The 22019-nt window shown below is 46.6% G+C and overlaps 1 protein-coding gene and 1 non-coding gene across 2 annotated transcripts in view; both read left to right on the top strand.

Annotated features, from left to right (window-relative positions):
• LOC124544589 (HIV Tat-specific factor 1 homolog) overlaps nt 1-22019 on the top strand; it is a 580954-nt gene that overhangs the window by 535618 nt on the left and 23317 nt on the right. The gene's annotated exons all lie outside the window — the stretch shown is intronic.
• Trnap-cgg lies at nt 3744-3818 on the top strand. The gene has a single exon. It is a non-coding gene; the product is annotated as a tRNA-Pro (tRNA).

Genomic DNA, 22019 nt, shown 5'->3' with positions numbered 1-22019 from the left:
GCCTTGACGCCTTGCGCGTCGATGATGATGATGATGATGATGATGATGATAATGATGATCATGATCATGAAATGATAATAGAGCAACACACAGACCCCGTCCCAAGTGGAGAACACCTTCGACCCGCCTGGGAATCGAATCCGGGGACCCGTGATTGAGATACAGCAACACCAACCGCAAGACCACCTGCTGACAGTTTCACGCTGAGGTGACAAAAGTCAGAAAATACCTCCTAATATCGTGTCGGGCCTCCTTTTGCTCAGTGTAGTGCAGCAACTCACAGTGGCATGGACTCCACAAGTCGTTGGCAGTCCCCTTCAGAAATATTGAGCCACGCTGCCTCTGTAGCCGTCCATAATTGCGAAATTGTGTGCAGGATTTTGTGCACGAGCCGACCTCTCGATTATCTCCTATAAATGTTTGATGGGATTCATGTCATGCGATGCGGATGGACAAATCGTTCGCTCGAACTGTCCACAAAGCTCTCGATACCAATCGCGAACAATTGTGGCCTGGTGACATGGCGCACTGACATTCGTAAAAATTCCATCGATTTTTGGGAACATGTAATCCATGAATGGCTGCAAATAGTATCTAAGTAGCCGAACATAACCATTTCCCGTCAATTATCCGTCCAGTTAGACCAGAGGATCCAGTCCATTCCGTGTAAACACAGCCCACGCCAGTATGCAGGCACTACCGGCTTGCACAGTAGCTCCATGGCTTCGTGGGGTCTGCTCTACTCTCGAACCCCACCATCAGCTCTTATCAGCTGAATTCGAGACACATCTGAACAGGATACGGTTTTCCAGTCGTCTAGGGTCCAACCGATATGGACACGAGCCAAGGAAAGGCGTTGTAAGCCATGTCGTGCTGTTCGCAAATGCACTTGCGTCGGTCGCCTGCTGCCATAGCCCATTGACGCCAAATTTCGCTTCACTGTCCTAACGGATACGTTCGTAGTACGTCTTATATTGACTACAGCGTTTATTTCACACAGTGTTGCTTGTCTGTTAGCACTGACACTACGCAAACGCCGCTGCCCAATGTCGTTAAGTGAAGGTCCTCGACCAATGCGTTGTGCGTGGTGAGAGGTAATGCCTGAGATTTGTCGCACCATGCGTGATGGGAATATATAAATCAGTATCCTCGTAAATCCTCTGTACATCGGCCATCATCAGTTTTTTTCTGTTCAAATAGCAAAACTGATCTACTACTGTTAATGCCTCATTTTGTAATCTAATTCCCTCAGCATTACCGAATTTAATTCGACCACATTTCATTACCCTTTTACTATTGTTGATAGCCATCTTATACCCTCTGTTCAAGACATTGTCTACTCCTTTCAACTGCTCATCAAAATTATTACAATCTCATTGACAAACCTCAGAGTTGTACTTCTCTTTTCCATGAAATTTAATTACTTTTGCAAATTTCTTATGGTTTCCTTTATTGCTTGCTCGATTCAATAACATCTAAGATATGCACCCTTTCTAATACACTCCACATACGCTCGTTCTTTTTTAATGTTATTCCCTTCTTATAACAGGAGACGGGTTTCTGTACTACTAGTAGATAACGTTTCGCTTCCTGTGTTTTATCTCTGACACCTTCAGACTTTCGAACACGCCTGTCAAAATCTTTGTCTAAATCTCCAAGTACAATAATTGTAGGTCTGCCTTTCTTTAACAATCTTCTCACGCATGCCTTAGGTCAGGACTGCTTCGTGTGTTTCTACATTTTATCAGAACCAAAACTGATGTTCTCCGAGATCGGCTTCTACCGGTTTTTATATTCGTCTGTGTATATTTTGTGTCAGTGTTTTGCAAGAATGACTTATTACACGATTCTAAAACATGTCCTATTATTTTTGAACAATTATTTTACTCCCAACTGAAATGTGGAGGTAATGTCTGACGAAGAGACTTTCACTTAATTAACAGAAGTAGGAGAGACAGTTAAGGACTTAATTAGTTTAACCCTTAGAAACCCTGTGCCCTTTTATTTTCGAACCCTTATTTAACGAACATAGCAAACGTTATTGAAGACACTAAAGCTGTCCGTTCCAGTCGACTTTAATTAGCTCCGTTCACATAGAAAGCATATGTCGCTGTTCAGACAAATACTTAGTCAAATGTCGCCCCTCGTTTTGCGCCCCTTAGCGACAAGACAGTCGTTACCCGCTGAGGAGACAACGCAGCTACCTGTCAAGACCGTCAGATCGTGGAGACAGGTGCTGTCTGGATCCGATCCCAGGGTCGTTCCCAACAGTTTCTGACGGTCAGCCTGAGTGTGTTTTACAGGTGATTACTCGCACCGACTAAAGTCTGGTGAATTTCATTTGCGTTTCCGCCTAGGTTGCGCCGTATATAATCAAGAAGAATGCGAGGGAGCATATCCACTTTAGAACACAAAGTCGCAGGCTGATTTCAGTCCATATATTCATCTGTAGTTTTAACCATTTGTCAAGCTGTTTAACTCTTTCGATACCACTGGGACATGTGTGTCCCACGATAGGTTGAGTATCAGTGAGAATTTGCTCTGTGATATTGCTATGATACCGCTATTAAAGGGAATCCTGCTGATGTTTTGCTGTATTCATGTAAGTACAGATTGCGCCTGTAGATCGTGCTGTCTTATAGTTTCATTGTTAATGCTCTGCTCCACATTGTCACATCGAATTGTTTCGCGCCTACATGTAGGCAACCCAGTGAACAGATTTGCAAAGCGGGATGCTGTCGCGCCTTCCCAGACAGTCCGTGTCAGTGAATTGAACGCGTGTATTGACATTTGATGGTTTACGAACGGTGCCTATACTGAGCACCTGTAATGTGAATTACAAACTTGGAGAGTTGTCTTTCCACCGATGTGCGTCTGTTTTCTACATGTGGTATAGTTTTCATGCAGTCAACTTCTTAGATCCTGGAAGTATCTGTGAATAACGCTGCAAGTCCAAGTTCTCACCGTGTTGGGAAACGAAACAGCGAAAACTTTTTTTTTTTTTCATATAGTTACTTCTCGCTCTGACATTAATTAAAATAACTATACATCAGGATCACTCATTCCGGAAAAAATTGGTACTGAAAGGGCTAAACACTACACGCATGGGACGTTGATGTAAAAAAAAGTGGAAGATTTTTATTTATTTATTTGAATCGACATATATGTAGAATGAGATTTTCACTCTGCAGCGGAGTGTGCGCTGATATGAAACTTCCTGGCAGATTAAAACTGTGTGCCCGACCGAGACTCGAACTCCGCTGCAGAGTGAAAATCTCATTCTGGAAACATCCCCCAGGCTGTGGCTAAGCCATGTCTCCGCAATATCCTTTCTTTCAGGAGTGCTAGTTCTGCTAGGTTCGCAGGAGAGCTTCTGTAAAGTTTGGAAGGTAGGAGACGAGGTACTGGCAGAAGTAAAGCTGTGAGTACCGGGCGTGAGTCTTGCTTCGGTAGCTCAGTTGGTAGAGCACTTGCCCGCGAAAGGCAAAGGTCCCGAGTTCGAGTCTCGGTCGGGCACACAGTTTTAATCTGCCAGGAAGTTTCATATCAGCGCACACTCCGCTGCAGAGTGAAAATCTCATTCTGGAAACATCCCCCAGGCTGTGGCTAAGCCATGTCTCCGCAATATCCTTTCTTTCAGGAGTGCTAGTTCTGCTAGGTTCGCAGGAGAGCTTCTGTAAAGTTTGGAAGGTAGGAGACGAGGTACTGGCAGAAGTAAAGCTGTGAGTACCGGGCGTGAGTCGTGCTTCGGTAGCTCAGTTGGTAGAGCACTTGCCCGCGGAAGGCAAAGGTCCCGAGTTCGAGTCTCGGTCGGGCACACAGTTTTAATCTGCCAGGAAGTTTGACATATATGTAGTTTAACATTTGACTCGCCAGGTTAGTCGAGAGCGCTAACGCGCTGCTTCCTGGACGCGGGTAGGCGCGCCGGCCCCAGATCGAATCCGCCCGGCGGATTAACGACGACGGCCAGTGTGCCGGCCAGCCTGGATGTGGTTTTTAGGTGGTTTTCCACATCCCCCTAGGTGAATACCAGGCTGGTCCCCACATCCTGCCTCAGTTACACGGCTCGCAGACACTTTCGTACTATTCCATGGATTACACTAGTTGCAGACAAATGGTTCAAATGGCTGTGAGCACTATGGGACTCAACTTCTGAGGTCATTAGTCCCCTAGAACTCAGAACTAGTTAAACCTAACTAACCTAAGGACATCACACACATCCATGCCCGAGGCAGGATTCGAACCCTCGACCGTAGCAGTCTCGCGGTTCCAGACTGCAGAACCTAGAACCGCATGGCCACTTCATCCGGCAGTTGGGGTCCACTAATCCCGTCCCGGGGGGACGGCAGGTAGGACATCCTGCCACCCCTTCCACTAACATTGCCAAATCCGATTAACCATGCCGACCCGGCCTAACTGCAGGAAAAGGCACAAGTGAAAGAAAGAAAGAAAGAAAGAAAGAAAGAACTATGTAGTTTATCGTTTATAAGGATTTAGTTGCTTCCCTCAGCAAAATCACATTGCTGGCACTCTCCTAAAATCCTGCCTTAAATTTACGTGTAAAATTTTAAAACCATTGGTGTTGAACGCGCTTTACGTTATTTGACATTAAGGGGAAAATTGTGACGACAGTAACTAGTTTCTTAGGCGACCAGGCCTTAAAGTGAAATCAGTAGCTAGCCAAACAGGTCTTAATGTGTCAGCCACGTTACATAAGTACGGCCAGAAAGGAGAAATGCCGATCTCTGCCACATTCGGGCAATGAAAGAATTCGTTGGCGACAAATGAAAATTTGTACTAAGGCGGGAATTCGAACTCGGGTCTCCTGCTTAGTAGCCAGATGCGTTAACCACCTTGGCACTGTGGTTGGACACAACTGCACAGACAACTCAAGCACGCCCCCCACCCCCCACCCCCACCCCCTCAGTCCCAATTACTATTTGCCGCACACTGCCAGAGTAGCGTTCCCTAGCCCTTCTTCCTCTCGTTGCTCGTCGCATCACGCGAAGTCCCGCACGAGGCCGGGCGAAGAGTGCTCTACACTGAATGATCTTATTAGCCTTCACGGCCGGCCGTTGTGGCCGAGCGGCTCTAGGCGCGTTGGTCCGGAACCGCGCTGCTGCTACGGTCGCAGGTTCGATTCCTGCCTCGGGCATGGATGTGTGTGATGTCCTTAGTTAGGTTTAGGTAGTTCTAAGTCTAGGGGACTGACGACCTCATATGCTAAGTCCTGTAGTGCTTAGAGCCATTTGAACCATTTAGCCTTCACGGCGCATATATATCTGTATGAGTGGTATTGATCTTTAGGAAATGTCAGAAAGGATACATACCATTCATGCAGAGACGTTTCATAAGTGTCTTTATCAGAAAAAGAAGTATACAGACAGATTGCGTCGACCCATAGTGTCAAATTGCTAAGCATACATGAAGCCCATTAGTAATTGTCATACACTCCTGGAAATGGAAAAAAGAACACATTGACACCGGTGTGTCAGACCCACCATACTTGCTCCGGACACTGCGAGAGGGCTGTACTAGCAATGATCACACGCACGGCACAGCGGACACACCAGGAACCGCGGTGTTGGCCGTCGAATGGCGCTAGCTGCGCAGCATTTGTGCACCGCCGCCTTCAGTGTCAGCCAGTTTGCCGTGGCATACGGAGCTCCATCGCAGTCTTTAACACTGGTAGCATGCCGCGACAGCGTGGACGTGAACCGTATGTGCAGTTGACGGACTTTGAGCGAGGGCGTATAGTGGGCATGCGGGAGGCCGGGTGGACGTACCGCCGAATTGCTCAACACGTGGGGCGTGAGGTCTCCACAGTACATCGATGTTGTCGCCAGTGGTCGGCGGAATGTGCACGTGCCCGTCGACCTGGGACCGGACCGCAGCGACGCGCGGATGCACGCCAAGACCGTAGGATCCTACGCAGTGCCGTAGGGGACCGCACCGCCACTTCCCAGCAAATTAGGGACACTGTTGCTCCTGGGGTATCGGCGAGGACCATTCGCAACCGTCTCCATGAAGCTGGGCTACGGTCCCGCACACCGTTAGGCCGTCTTCCGCTCACGCCCCAACATCGTGCAGCCCGCCTCCAGTGGTGTCGCGACAGGCGTGAATGGAGGGACGAATGGAGACGTGTCGTCTTCAGCGATGAGAGTCGCTTCTGCCTTGGTGCCAATGATGGTCGTATGCGTGTTTGGCGCCGTGCAGGTGAGCGCCACAATCAGGACTGCATACGACCGAGGCACACAGGGCCAACACCCGGCATCATGGTGTGGGGAGCGATCTCCTACACTGGCCGTACACCACTGGTGATCGTCGAGGGGACACTGAATAGTGCACGGTACATCCAAACCGTCATCGAACCCATCGTTCTACGATTCCTAGACCGGCAAGGGAACTTGCTGTTCCAACAGGACAATGCACGTCCGCATGTATCCCGTGCCACCCAACGTGCTCTAGAAGGTGTAAGTCAACTACCCTGGCCAGCAAGATCTCCGGATCTGTCCCCCATTGAGCATGTTTGGGACTGGATGAAGCGTCGTCTCACGCGGTCTGCACGTCCAGCAGGAACGCTTGTCCAACTGAGGCGCCAGGTGGAAATGGCATGGCAAGCCGTTCCGCAGGACTGCATCCAGCATCTCTACGATCGTCTCCATGGGAGAATAGCAGCCTGCATTGCCGCGAAAGGTGGATATACACTGTACTAGTGCCGACATTGTGCATGCTCTGTTGCCTGTGTCTATGTGCCTGTGGTTCTGTCAGTGTGATCATGTGATGTATCTGACCCCAGGAATGTGTCAATAAAGTTTCCCCTTCCTGGGACAATGAATTCACGGCGTTCTTATTTCAATTTCCAGGAGTGTATAATCATAAAAAGATTTTTATTTTCAGTTTAAAACTCCTAACGGTTAATTTCAACCCGAAAAAACTAGAAATTGTGGTTACAGGGCCACTGTCTGCTCATAGCACATAGCCCGTAACTCGTGGCATCTGCTACGTATGGTGTATGGGTAAACAGCCTCTGTCTGTTTCACGATTGCCACCACGTTTGTAAATAAAGTTTTTCTCTAGATCAATTTACTTTCGTACTTGTACTGAGTTTGTATGTAGTAACTGAATATTTTGTTGAAAACTGATGTAGTCGACAAGTTTAGAAATGAATTCAATTGGAAAAGAACTTATTTATGTAAGGCTTACTCATACAAGTTAGTCTTACAATTGCAGTGGAAACGCGGTTGAAAGCAATACTTTATGTGGTATTCGCTTAAGCAAAGCTCAAATGGTAATGTAATATTTAATGTTGGACATATATATCTCAGTTATGAAAGTTTAGGAAAATGTGTTTTTACGTAGTTGAAACGAAGAAAATGTGAGCTTGGCGATCAGGGCAGCAGTGTGTCGTATAATGAGTCGCTGAAAAAGACGAAGTCATTCAGGGAAAATATAAAATAGGACACTACGACTGTTTACATTCTGTGTTGTCTCCATAATCTGCGGTGGAGTGAAGCAGTAAGGAAGAAAGGCCGCATGGGCGTACTGCACCTCGAGTAGTTCAAAATGCAAATTTATCCTTATCCTTCCAGGTACAGTATCATATACACGTTACTTATTGGAACTGTAGTTCATATATTTTCTAAAAGAGAGAGGACGAGAGAGAGAGAGAGAGAGAGAGAGAGAGAGAGAGAGAGAGAGAGTAGCAAAATTGCAGCAACTTTGTACTGGGTTGTGTATGAAAAGAAATTACATTCGAGATGTTAGTACTGTCACAGTTTTGATCTGCACATTAAACGGTTTGCCTACGCACGACTGGTAGCTGTCCGAGGCGCTGCGAAGATGGCGGTGACATCCACACGATATAATAAACTGACTGCCGATATAAAATCGTCAGTATCTGTGACATCATACCTTTTTAAAACTGAGGTAGAGTATAATTCGTCGCCTTGGCTTGAAGACACTTGATTTCGGAGGCGTACAGCTAACTTTTTAAAGTCAGATTTCTGCCCCCTTATCTCACCTCACTGTATTTAGGTCATCAACTTCTTGGATTTGCCGAGTCAACAAGCGACTACTGTTTTGGTTATCACGTGCCATCATTTTTCAACGTCTCCAATTCGTCATTTTTGACAGCTGTTTCTGCTTTATTGGTGTACTCCCCTTGACCTTTTTTGACTCAGATTAGGCCATTTGTTTGCACTCGATCGACCTTTCAGGATTGCTGGAAAACACAATCAGTGACGGCATAAAAATTCCATTAAAAATCAGCACTTTAGTTTTGGAAGAAGCGGCTATAACAGGGATTCAGGAATCAGTTAAAGCCGCTACCTCAGGGTGTGCTCACGATCCCGCTCTAAACCGCTCTTCTACGTCATCACACCCAGTTCCTGCCTATTTCATGTAGTTATTTATTTTGTTTCTTGCTTTGAATTTCAGCTGACTCATTCTCTAGCTCATAATTATCAAGCAGCAGAAAACCATAACTATAAGCCGATTGTAAATGATCGTCAACTACGAGGGCAGTTCAATAAGTAATGCAACACATTTTTTTTCTCGGCCAATTTTGGTTGAAAAAACCGGAAATTTCTTGTGGAATATTTTCAAACATTCCCGCTTCGTCTCGTATAGTTTCATTGACTTCCGACAGGTGGCAGCGCTGTACGGAGCTGTTAAAATGGCGTCTGTAACGGATGTGCGTTGCAAACAACGGGCAGTGATCGAGTTTCTTTTGGCGGAAAACCAGGGCATCTCAGATATTCATAGGCGCTTGCAGAATGTCTACGGTGATCTGGCAGTGGACAAAAGCACGGTGAGTCGTTGGGCAAAGCGTGTGTCATCATCGCCGCAAGGTCAAGCAAGACTGTCTGATCTCCCGCGTGCGGGCCGGCCGTGCACAGCTGTGACTCCTGCAATGGCGGGGCGTGCGAACACACTCGTTCGAGATGATCGACGGATCACCATCAAACAACTCAGTGCTCAACTTGACATCTCTGTTGGTAGTGCTGTCACAATTGTTCACCAGTTGGGATATTCAAAGGTTTGTTCCCGCTGGGTCCCTCGTTGTCTAACCGAACACCATAAAGAGCAAAGGAGAACCATCTGTGCGGAATTGCTTGCTCGTCATGTGGCTGAGGGTGACAATTTCTTGTCAAAGATTGTTACAGGCGATGAAACATGGGTTCATCACTTCGAACCTGAAACAAAACGGCAATCAATGGAGTGGCGCCACACCCACTCCCCTACCGAGAAAAAGTTTAAAGCCATACCCTCAGCCGGTAAAGTCATGGTTACAGTCTTCTGGGACGCTGAAGGGGTTATTCTGTTCGATGTCCTTCCCCATGGTCAAACGATCAACTCTGAAGTGTATTGTGCTACTCTTCAGAAATTGAAGAAACGACTTCAGCGTGTTCGTAGGCACAAAAATCTGAACGAACTTCTCCTTCTTCATGACAACCAAGACCTCACACAAGTCTTCGCACCCGAGAGGAGCTCACAAAACTTCAGTGGACTGTTCTTCCTCATGCACCCTACAGCCCCGATCTCGCACCGTCGGATTTCCACATGTTTGGCCCAATGAAGGACACAATCCGTGGGAGGCACTACGCGGATGATGAAGAAGTTATTGATGCAGTACGACGTTGGCTCCGACATCGACCAGTGGAATGGTACCGTGCAGGCATACAGGCCCTCATTTCAAGGTGGCGTAAGGCCGTAGCATTGAATGGAGATTACGTTGAAAAATAGTGTTGTGTAGCTAAAAGATTGGGGAATAACCTGGTGTATATCAATGCTGAATAAAACAACCCCTGTTTCAGAAAAAAAATGTGTTGCATTACTTATTGAACTGCCCTCGTACATTTGATCGTGTGTTCACAGCCACACGTACAGCGAGGTGACAAAAATCCTGGGATATCTCCTAATATCGTGACAGACTTCTTTTTGCCCGCATAGTGAAGCATCTCGACGTGGCAAGGACTCAACAAGTCGTTTGAAGTCTCCTGCAGAAATGTTGAGACGTTGTGCGTCTATAGCCGTCATAATTGCGAAAGTGTTGCCAGTGGTGGATTTTGTTGACGAACTAGTCAGTTCGGCAACACTTTATGTTGCATAAATGTTGGATGGGTTTCATATCGGGCGATGTGGATGGCCAAATCATTCGCTCGAACTGTCCAGAATGTTCTTCAAACCAGTCACGAACAACTGTGGCTCAGTGACAGGGCGCATTTACATCCATAAAAATTCAGTCGTTGTTTGGGAACATGAAGTCCATGAATGGCTACAAATGGTCTCCAAGTAACCGAATGTACCCGTTTCCAGTCAATAATCACTTCAGTTGAACCAGAGGACCTACTCCATTCAATGTATACGCAGCTCACACTATTATGGGGCCACCACCAGCTTGCAAAGTGGCTTGTTGAAAACTTCGGGCGCTGATATCCCCGGCGTTGAACGCCCGTAACTTCCAACAACTTGGGTCCATGGCTTCGTGGGGTCTGCGGCACACTCGAATCGTACCATAAGCTCCTACCAACTAAAATCGGGTCTCATACGACAAGGCCACGGTTTTCCTGTCGTCTAGGGTCTAACCATTACGGACACGAGCCCCGGAGACTCGCTCCAGGCGATGTTGTGCTATTAGCAAAGGCACTCGCGCCGGTCGTCTGCTGCCATAGCCCACTAACGCCAAATTTCGCCGCACGTCCTATATTGATTTTTGTGGTTATTTCACGCAGATTTCTTTGTCTGTTAGCACTGACAACTCTGTGGAAACGCCACTGCTTTATGCCGTTAAGTGAACGCTCTCCGCCACTGCGTTGTCCGTGGTGAGAGATGACGCCTGTAGTGTGGTATTCTCAGCACACTCATGACACTGTGGACCTCGGAAGATTGAATTTTCTTACGATTTTGAAGGTGATTGAATTTTCTAACGATTTTGAAATGGAGTGTCCCATACGTCTAGTTCCATCTATCATTGGGCGTCCAGAGTCTGTTAATTAGCGTCGTGCGGCCATAATCGCGTCGGAACCCTTTTCTCATTAATCACGCGAGTGCACATGACGGTTCAGCCAGCACAATGCCCTTTTACAGCTTGTGTACGCGATACTATCGTTTTCTGTGTACATGCATATCGTCATCCCATGACTTCGTCAGCTCAGTGCTATAACACACGTGGACAGATCCTGAATAGGCGCACACACTAATAACGATGTTTATGAACAGAAAATACTGCGACGGGGAATCCATTTTCAGAATATGATTTGTGCTGTAACATTTCCTTTATGATGTTTGGGAGAAATTATTGCGCCATTTGTATTCGTGCAACCGCTTGAAACTAAACGCCAAATACATAAAAAGTAATGCGTTGCTTCCATCACGTAAAAGTTAAATCTTCATTTAGTGGATAGAAACTCTCGTATTAACATTTACCGAATTCTCTTTATGTGATAAACATGCAGTAAAGCTTCATAACGTAGATTGGATAGTGTCTGATGAGCAACTCAGCAGGGGGTACGCAAATAGTTTTAGGTAAGCGTAAATTAGTAGAGAGGCTGTGTTTTCTTACGAAGGTAATTGAACATCGGCCACCAGAATTAAGTTGGAACGTGAAGTTGTTCGTATTTGTTTGTGATAAAATTGCACAATTCGTTTTTTTAATTTTAAATGTGGTAAACGTCCTGTGAATTGGGCAATGCATACAAGTGTTACGAGCGACTAAAAACCAAAATAAGCTAAAAAGGATGAAGCAGGTTGAAATAGGCATGTGCCTAGATGGTTCCCCTGAAAAGTGCACGAACGATTTTCTTCCCCATCCAGCCTTGTGGTCCGTCTATAATGACCTCGTCGTTGACGCGACCTTGACATGTAATCTTCCTTCCTTCCTTAGCAAGTAGAATAATGCCGGGAGCAGTTGGAAATGTTGTTTCGGGCGGCCGGGGTGGCCGAGCGGTTCTAGGCGCTATAGTCTGGAACCGCACGACCGCTACTGTCGCAGGTTCGAATCCTGCCTCGGGCATGGATGTGTGTGATGTCCTTAGGTTAGTTAGGTTTAAGTAGTTCTAAGTTCTAGGGGACTGATGACCTCAGAAGTTAAGTCCCATAGTGCTCAGAGCCATTTGAACCATTTTTTTGTAGTTATGGGCCAGTAGGTGTGTTAAATGAAAATGTACACGTTCGTTCACACTTAAGCCTTCTTCAAATCCTCCTCGAACTAAAGTATTAGTAGCAGCCGGCCGTAACTGAACCGAGATGAAACGAAGCAGGTACTTTTAACAGTATTTTCTAATGTAAGTGGCGTAATGGATCTGGAGGAACCAGGTCATTATTTATAAAACAGTAACATAAGTAGACGGTTTACTTTATGAGCTAAATTTAATGACTGGTTGAATCAATAATTGCTGGAGGATCGGTGCTTCGTATTTCAGAGTGGCAGGTTGCGGTCACTTTAGTTGCAGTCAGTTCTTTTGTTCTGCAAAATTCTGGCAACACTCGTTCACGGCCTTAGCTGCTCCATTCGGTCAGCCACTCAATTGCTTTCATCCATGTCCGTCATGCGGGCGTCTATTAGAGACGAAGAGGAAATTTTTAGTTGAAATTCCCACGCCAAATCCAATATTCATTCACTCAGAATATCCCCCCACCCCCCACCCAAAAAAAAACAAAAAACAAAAAAAAAACACTGAGCAGAAGGAACCTTTCTCTGTTTCCTTTCGGAGCATTTTTATTAAAAGTTACTAGCTGGGAACCCGCATAGCCCGGCTGTGTATATATTCCGATCTTCTATTAGTCCATCTCCTTCTTTCTTCTCTCTCTGTCCATCTGCTCCTTCACTCCCTCTCTGTCTATCTTTTTCACCTCCTCTTTCTGTTCACCTCCTCTACACCCCCACTCGCTGTCCTCCTACTCCTCCTCCTTTCTCTATCCATCTGCTCCTCCCCCTTCTGTCCATCTCCCCCCCCCCCCCCCTCCTCTCTCTGCTCATCTCTACCTCTCCCCTCTGTCGCTTTGTTCTTCCCCCCGTCTCTGTACATGTTCTCCTCTTTCCTTTGTGTGTCCATCTGCTCCTCCCCCCCCCCCTCTCTCTCTCTCTCTCTCTCTCTCTCTCTCTCTCTCTCTCTCTCTCTCTCCACTTCCTCCTGCTCCTCTCTTCCTCCCCTCCATATGTCCACCGCCTCTTTGTCCCCTCGTCCTCTTCTCCCTCCATGTTATCACTCCCATCTCAGTAGGAGGCTAGTCGATCTTACCCCACACAGATCGTAACTATGTGGCCGAGCGGTCCTAGGCGCTTCAGTCTGGAACCGCGCGATCGCTCCGGTCGCAGGTTCGAATCCTGCCTCGGTAATGGATGTGTGTGATGTCCTTAGGGTAGTTAGGTTTAAGTAGTTCTAAGTTCTAGGGGACTGATGACCTCAGATGTTAAGTCTCATAGTGCTCAGAGTCATTTAGAGCCATTTTAGATCGTAACTAATATGAGTACAGATTTGGTTAAAATCGTTGCAGGGGCTTACGATGAGCTTGCTAGCCGCGACTTTGCCCGTATACGCGCATGTCTAATACACAGGGTGTTACAAAAAGGTACGGCCAAACTTTCAGGAAACATTCCTCACACACAAAGAAAGAAAATATGTTATGTGTACATGTGTCCGGAAACGCTTACTTTCCATGTTAGAGCTCATTTTATTAATTCTCTTCAAATCATATTAATCATGGAATGGCACACAGCAACAGAACGTACCAGCGTGACTTCAAACACTTTGTTACAGGAAATATTCAAAATGTCCTCCATTAGCGAGGATACACGCATCCACCCTCCGTCGCATGGAATCCCTGATGCGCTGATGCAGCCCTATAGAATGGCGTATTGTATCACAGCCGTCCACAATACGAGCACGAAGAGTCTCTACATTTGGTACCGGGGTTGCGTAGACAAGAGCTTTCAAATGCCCCCATAAATGAAAGTCAAGAGGGTTGAGGTCAGGAAAGCGTGGAGGCCACGGAATTGGTCCGCCTCTACCAGTCCATCGGTCACCGAATCTGTTGTTGAGAAGCGTACGAACACTTCGACTGAAATGTGCAGGAGCTCCATCGTGCATGAGCCACATGTTGTGTCGTACTTGTAAACGCACATGTTCTAGCAGCACAGGTAGAGTATCCCGTATGAAATCATGATAACGTGCTCCATTGAGCGTAGGTGGAAGAACATGGGGCCCAATCAAGACATCACCAACAACGCCTGCCCAAACGTTCACAGAAAAACTGTGTTGATGACGTGATCGCGCAATTGCGTGCAGATTCTCGTCAGCCCACACATGTTGATTGTGAAAATTTACAATTTGATCACGTTGGAATGAAGCCTCATCCATAAAGAGAACATTTGCACTGAAATGGGGATTGACACATAGTTTGATGAACCATTCGCAGAAGTGTACCCGTGGAGGCCAATCAGGTGCTGATAGTGCCTGCACACGCTGTGCATGGTACGGATACAACTGGTTCTCCCGTAGCACTCTCCATACAGTGACGCGGTCAACGTTACCTTGTACAGCAGCAACTTCTCTGACGCTGACATTAGGGTTATCGTCAACTGGACGAAGAATTGCCTCGTCCATTGCAGGTGTCCTCGTCGTTCTAGGTCTTCCCCAGTCGCGAGTCATAGGCTGGAATGTTCCGTGCTCCCTAAGACGCCGATCAATTGCTTCGAACGTCTTCCTGTAGGGACACCTTCGTTCTGGAAATCTGTCTCGATACAAACGTACCGCGCCACGGCTATTGCCCCGTGCTAATCCATACATCAAATGGGCATCGGCCAACTCCGCATTTGTAAACATTGCACTGACTGCAAATCCACGTTCGTGATGAACACTAACCTGTTCAGGCTACGTACTGATGTGCTTGATGCTAGTACTGTAGAGCAATGAGTCGCATGTCAACACAAGCACCGAAGTCAACATTACCTACCTTCAACTGGGCCAACTGGCGGTGAATCGAGGAAGTACAGTACATACTGACGAAACTAAAATGAGCTCTAACATGGAAATTAAGCGTTTCCGGACACATGTCCACATAACATCTTTTCTTTATTTGTGTGTGAGGAATTTTTCCCGAAAGTTTGGCCGTACCTTTTTGTAACACCCTGTATTTCACATATATTTAACACGTTTTTGTGCACACGTTTCACCTGTATCTCTAGTGAATTAGGTCATGCAGTTTCATGTTCACACAGCTCAATGTTTATGACGTCCTATCTCCTGAACCATGTTCTATACAGTGATATAATTTTGCAGGTGCATCCTGTGGTAAATGTGGCCACTGTCTGCGAAATGTATTGTGCATTGCTGCACCATCTGTAAAAGCTTAAGAATTCGATGTGTGCGTGCCCACTGGGGTGACTGCTTGTTTGTGCGGTGAGCTTACTACTGTGTGCCGGCATATCATTCCTCCTACAACACTTTTCAAAACCGTCAATTCAAGATTAATTATTTCCCCAGCCATCCCCTCTCCCCACTTGTAATTTTATTCTGCCACTCACCAACGTTTTTCATTGCATCTTTCTAGTCTTATTACGATGAGCGTTCAATAAGAAATGCGACACATTTTTTTTCTAACAGCAGGCTGGTTTTATTGAAGATTCCAATACACCACATTATTACCCTCTGTTTTGGCTACGAAATCCTATTTTTCAACATAATCTTCGTTAAATGCGACGGCCTTACTCCACCTCGCTGGAAGGGCTTGTATGCCCGCGTGTTACCACTCTAATGGTCAGCGTCGGAGCCAACGTCCTGCTGCACCAATAACCTCCCCATCATCCACGTACTGCATCCTTCATTGGGCCAAACAGATGGGGCATGCCGTTCTTCAGTATCCCGAGGGTAGCACAGTACTCTTCAGAGTTGATCGTTGCACCATGACGGAGGCCTAGAAGACCGGCTGTTGGTTCCAATTATAAGTGATGAACCCATGTTTCATCGCCTGTGACAATGTTCCACAAAAAATTGTCACCATCAGCCCCGTAACGCGCAAGCAATTCCACGTGGATGGTTCTTCGTTTCTCTTTATGGTCTCCTGTTAGGCGACGAGGAACGGAGCACCCCAAATGTGGGCGAGTGTGTCACCACTTCCGACAGAGACGTTCAGTTGAGCAGCGAGGTGTCACATTGTGATCCGTCGATCATTTCGAACGAGAGTGTCCACACGTTCCAGCATGCAGGAATCACACCTGTGTGCGGCCGGCCGGCACTCAGGAGATGGTTTAGGTTTGCACGACCTGAGTACGATGATGGCGGACGCTACGCCCAACGACTCGCCGTACTTTTGTGCCCTGCCAGGTCTACGTAAACATTCTGCAAGCGCCTATGAATATCTGCCATGCTCTGATTTTCCGTCAAAAAAAAAAAAAAAAAACCTCAGAGACAGCTCTGGTCTTGGGACGCACCTCCGTTACAGACGCTACTTTGGAGACTACGTATAGCGCTGCCAGGTATCGGGATTTAATGAAATTGTAGGGGCTGAAGCGGGAATATTCCTTCATGTCCCATAACAAATTACGCATTTTTTTCAACGGAAATTGGTCAGAAATAAATGAGCCGCATCACTTACTGAACGGTCCTCGTGTTTGGTACAGGAAATTCTGGGAACAGACCGCATGAGCAACGCCTCTGGAAGTTGGTTTCGGCAGCGGTCCGCAGAGGGCGCGTATGGAAGTCGGCAGTTGGAGAGCGGTGGACGTCCGCGTATCGACGCGTCCCACTCGACCAGCTGAGAGCCAAGTCACGGCCCTGCCGATGAGCAGAATGTAGAATCTGGCCCGAGCTGGAGGTTGCTTCACAACGCTGAGTGCATAGAGATGATTTGTCGAGTAATCCAGAAGGCATCAGCAATTTTATGCCGCAATTAAAACTTTGTTTTGGTAATGATCTGTAGGTAATATGCATTTGCAACAGAATATTAGAAATATTGATCAATCATCTACATCTACCAACATACCCTGAAAACCACCGTAAAATGCACGGCAAAGGGTACTTCACACACGGAGAGCGGGAAGAACACTTAAGTTCCTGAATGAAACATCCTAGCAGATTAGAACTGCTTGCCGGGCCGAGACTCCAACTAGGGTCCTTCGCCTTTCACGGGCATGTGGTTACCAATTCAGCTACCCAAGCACGACTCGCGACCCGTCCTCACAGCTTTACTTCCGCCAGTACCTCGTTTCCTACCTTCCAAACTTCACGTGACGCCATTGAAATTGCGACATTAGCCGTGATCGAATCGGACATTGAAGTAAATGCAGCAGCAATAAGTGAAAAGTTGTTTCCCGCTTTACGCGCGCTATCGCTTTAATCGCTTCGGCTATCTGAGCACGCTTCCCATCCAACTCAAAGTCCCACACTCTACATACGTAGCGCTTCCTGTCCAGCACCCTGGTCGGTTCCAGGAAGAGGTCGGACGAAGAGTGCATCCGCACTGACTGATCATTAATTGCCGTCAGGCGCATATATTTACATGTGTGGTGTCTATTCTTTCGGATTTGTTATTGAAGCAGATGGAAATCGGATGATGCCAAGGCGGGACTGTTTGGAGTATGATCGATGAATGTGAACCCAATGCGTCGGATTATTGCAGATGTCGCAGTGCTCGTGTGTGTCATGCTGAAGGAGAGGGTGGTCCATGTGTGGACAATCTCTTGGAATTCAAAACTCGATTACAGCATGCTGTTTCTCACGTACTGACAGATTTAGGCTAGTGGCCGCGCGGTCTGAGGCGCCTTGTCACGGTCCGCGCGGCTTCCCCCGTCGGAGGTTCGAGTCCTCCCTCGGGCAGGGGTGTGTGTGCTGTCCTTAGAGTAAGTTACTTAGATTAAGTAGTCTGTAAGTCTAGGGACCGATGACCTCAGCAGTTTGGTCCCATAGGAGCATACCACAAATTTCCAAATTTAGGCTAGACAATGCAATGTTACACGCTACGATCTGGAGCCCTGTAGTGGCAAAGGGCTGCAAATTTGTAGACATGAAGAATAAATATGTACACTACTGACCATTAAAATTGCTACACCAAGAAGAAATGCAGATGATAAACGGGTATTCATTGGACAAATATATTATACTGGAACTGACATGTGATTACATTTTCACGCAATTTGGGTGCATAGATCCTGAGAAATCAGTACCACCTCTGGCCGTAACGGCCTTGATACGCCTGGGCATTGAGTCAAACAGAGCTTGGATGGCGTGTACAGGTACAGCTGCCCATGTAGCTTCAACACGATACCACAGTTCATCAAGAGTAGTGACTGGCGTATTGTGACGAGCCATTTGCTCGGCCATAATTGACCAGACGTTTTCAATTGGTAAGAGATCTGTAGAATGTGCTGGTCAGGGCAGCAGTCGAACATTTTCTGTATCCAGAAAGGCCCGTAAAGGACCTGCAACATGCGGTCGTGCATTATCCTGCTGAAACGTAGGGTTTCGCAGGGATCGAAGGAAGGGTAGAGCCACGGGTCGTAACACATCTGAAATGTAACGTCCACTGTTCAGAGTGCCGTCAGTGCGAACAAGAGGTGACCGAGACGTGTAACCAATGGCACCCCATACCATCACGCCGGGTGATACACCACTATGGCGATGACAAATACACGCTTCCAATGTGCGTTCACCGCGATGTCGCCAAATACGGATGCGACAATCGTGATACTGTAAACAGAACCTGGATTCATCCGAAATAATGACGTTTTGTCATTCGTGCACCCAAGTTCGTCGTTGAATGCACCATCGCAGGCGTTCCTGTCTGTGATGCAGCGTCAAGGGTAACCGCAGCCATGGTCTCCGAGCTGATAGCCCGTGCTGCTGCAAACGTCGTCGAACTGTTAGTGCAGATGGTTGTTGTCTTGCAAGCGTCCCCATCTGTTGACTCAGGGATCGAGACGTGGCTGCACGATCCGTTACAGCCATGTGGATAAGATGCCTGTCATCTCGACTGCTAGTGATACGAGGCCGTTGGGATCCAGTACGGCGTTCCGTATTACCCTCCTGAACTCACTGGTTCCATATTCTGCTATCAGTCATTGGATCTCGACCAACGCGAGCAGCAATGTCGCGATACGATAAACCGCAATCGCGATAGGCTACAATCCGACCTTTATCAAAGTCGGAAACGTGATGGTACGCATTTCGTCTCCTTACACGAGGCACCACAAGAACGTTTCACCAGGCAACGCAGGTCAACTGCTGTTTGTGTATGAGAAATCGGTTGGAAACTTTCCTCTTGTCAGCACGTTGTAGGTGTCGCCACCGGCGCCAATCTTGTGTGGATGCTCTAAAAAGCTAATCATTTGCATATCACAGCATCTTCTTCCTGTCGATTAAATTTCGCGTCTGTAGCATGTCATCTTCGTGGTGTAGCAATTTTAATGGCCAGTAGTGTAGAATGTTGATAACACTTCTTTTATTTAAAAAACTTTGTAAGTGTTTTCACATAAGTTCGGAGATATTACATATTGCAGCTCGTTGTCTTGCATCCACCAGGAGGTCCGATTTTCGGCGTTTGCGAGCACATTTCACCTGAACACTTCACTGTCACTGCGCGAAATAAAAAAACTGTTTGCGTATTGAGTGTGTTTACTATTTCTAGTGTTGCCAACCGGCACTATGTGTTTTCGGTCGTCTTTTGATTGCCTTGTGATGACAGTATGGCTTTTGATATTCATTTGTTGTGTGTGTGTGTGTGTGTGTGTGTGTGTGTGAGAGAGAGAGAGAGAGAGAGAGAGAGAGAGAGAGAGAGAGATTGATAGGGGATGCTGTGGCAAAAGGAGGAAAAAGGGGAGCGAATCGCAGTTTTAACGAACTATCAATGGTGAGAACATTGAATAGGTTATTTTAATGTGGTTATCCCCAACGTCTCTGTTTGTTTTTGTTTCCGAGGCTAACTTGATCAGAGAGTTGTTACTTATCTTCAACTGTTTGTTTATTACTGTCTTGTTCATTGGAAGGGCACTTTTCACGTGAAAATTTTCTTGTAATGTTAAGAGCTTTCTGTTGCGATTGTTCATTGTAATAAATTTCGTATCTTTTCCATGTTAGATGGTTCACGCGCGTGCTTTGTTAGGTGTTCACCAAAGGCTGAATGACTGTTGTCATACTTCCTCCTTGCTATGTGTTCTTCGTCTGTAATTTTGAAATTTCTGCTTTTCTGCTGGTGTTATGCGCATTTCAAAAACCTGCATTAACGCAGTGAACAGATTCATACTACCATTTGTTACGGTATCATAACAGTATATTATTCATGGTTTTATCATTTGACGATAACGATTTTATATTTCGCCTTACATGATGTTGTGAATACTTTTATGAACTTGATGATGGCCAGACAACTGAAACTTGTTGTGTAAATAAAGTATTTTACCAGCAGCTCAAAGCGGTAATATAACATTTTTCAAATATGCATGGTAATATTAGTAAAACCGATAAATTGCAGTGGCGGATTCCGGACTAGAAATGGAAGAAAAAAGGTCGTATGAACATGTGGCCCCTTTTTGGCGTGCCACTTGCCTGGGGCTTGTACTACGGTTCGTTTCAACACCCGGTAGAACACGGTCCTCCAAATCTGGCGTACGCACAGTACGCCGATTCCCTGCACGTTCGTCTGTCTGAAAGGATCCACGGTCACACAAACGCCCAAAAAGGGCGGTACTTGTTATGGCATAGCTGTGCTGCCTCTCGACAGTTTCCATCTGCTTGGCCGTACACAAACACCACCTAGGCTTGTTCCCGACGCGAATAGCGGACCATCCTGCTGCTTGCAGTACGCTGCGTCAATCACACAGCCTACAACACACAAGGAAACACACGGCACGTGGTCTAATTTCCAGTCAGGAATCCGCTCCTGATATTTGTCGGTTGTATTCATGTTCAGCCTTTGTAAGCGCCTTGGGGCACCACCTCTTGAAAAATGTTGTTATATACATTGCTTTTGGTTATGAGCTGCATTGTGTCTTCTAATTCTTTTTCATAGTTTTCACTGCTAATAGTTATAACGTCATATGGCGGAAAGAACGGGTGCAAGTCTACATCTACATCTACATCCATACTCCGCAAGCCACCTGACGGTAGTGGCGGAGGGTACCTTGAGTACCTCCATCGGTTCTCTCTTCTATTCCAGTCTCGTATTGTTCGTGGAAAGAAGGATTGTCGGTATGCCTCTGTGTGAGCTCTAATCTCTCTGATTTTATCCTCATGGTCTCTTCGCGAGATATACGTAGGAGGGAGCAATATACAACTTGACTCCTCGGTGAAGGTATGTTCTCGAAACTTTAACAACAGCCCGTACCGAGCTACTGAGCGTCTCTCCTGCAGAGTCTTCCACTGGAGTTTATCTGTCATCTCCGTAACGCTTTCGCGATTACTAAATGATCCTGTAACGAAGCGCGCTACTCTCCGTTGGATCTTCTCTCTCTCTTCTATCAACCCTATCTGGTACGGATCCCACACTGCTGAGCAGTATTCAAGCAGTGGGCGAACAAGCGTACTGTAACCTACTTCCTTTGTTTTCGGCTTGCATTTCCTTAGGATTCTTCCAATGAATCTCAGTCTGGCATCTGCTTTACCGACGATCAACTTTATATGATCATTCCATTTTAAATCACTCCTAATGCGTACACCCAGATAATTTATGGAATTAACTGCTTCCAGTTGCTGATCTGCTATATTGGAGCTAAATGATAAGGGATCTTGCCGGCCGGAGTGGCCAAGCGGTTAAAGGCGCTACAGTCTGGAACCGCACGACCGCTACGGTTGCAGGTTCGAATCCTGCCTCGGGCATGGATGTGTGTGATGTCCTTAGGTTAGTTAGGTTTAAGCAGTTCTAAGTTCTAGGGGAATTATGACCACAGCAGTCGAGTCCCATAGTGCTCAGAGCCATTTGAACCATTTGATAAGGGATCTTTCTTTCTTAGTATTCGTAGCACATTACACTTGTCTACATTGAGATTCAATTGCCATTCCCTGCACCATGAGTCAGTTCGTTGC

This window comes from Schistocerca americana, chromosome 8 (genome assembly GCF_021461395.2).
Source record: "Schistocerca americana isolate TAMUIC-IGC-003095 chromosome 8, iqSchAmer2.1, whole genome shotgun sequence".
NCBI lineage: Eukaryota > Metazoa > Arthropoda > Insecta > Orthoptera > Acrididae > Schistocerca > Schistocerca americana.
Note: the sequence above shows the minus strand (reverse complement) of the source record. Positions and strands in the feature narration are given on the sequence as shown.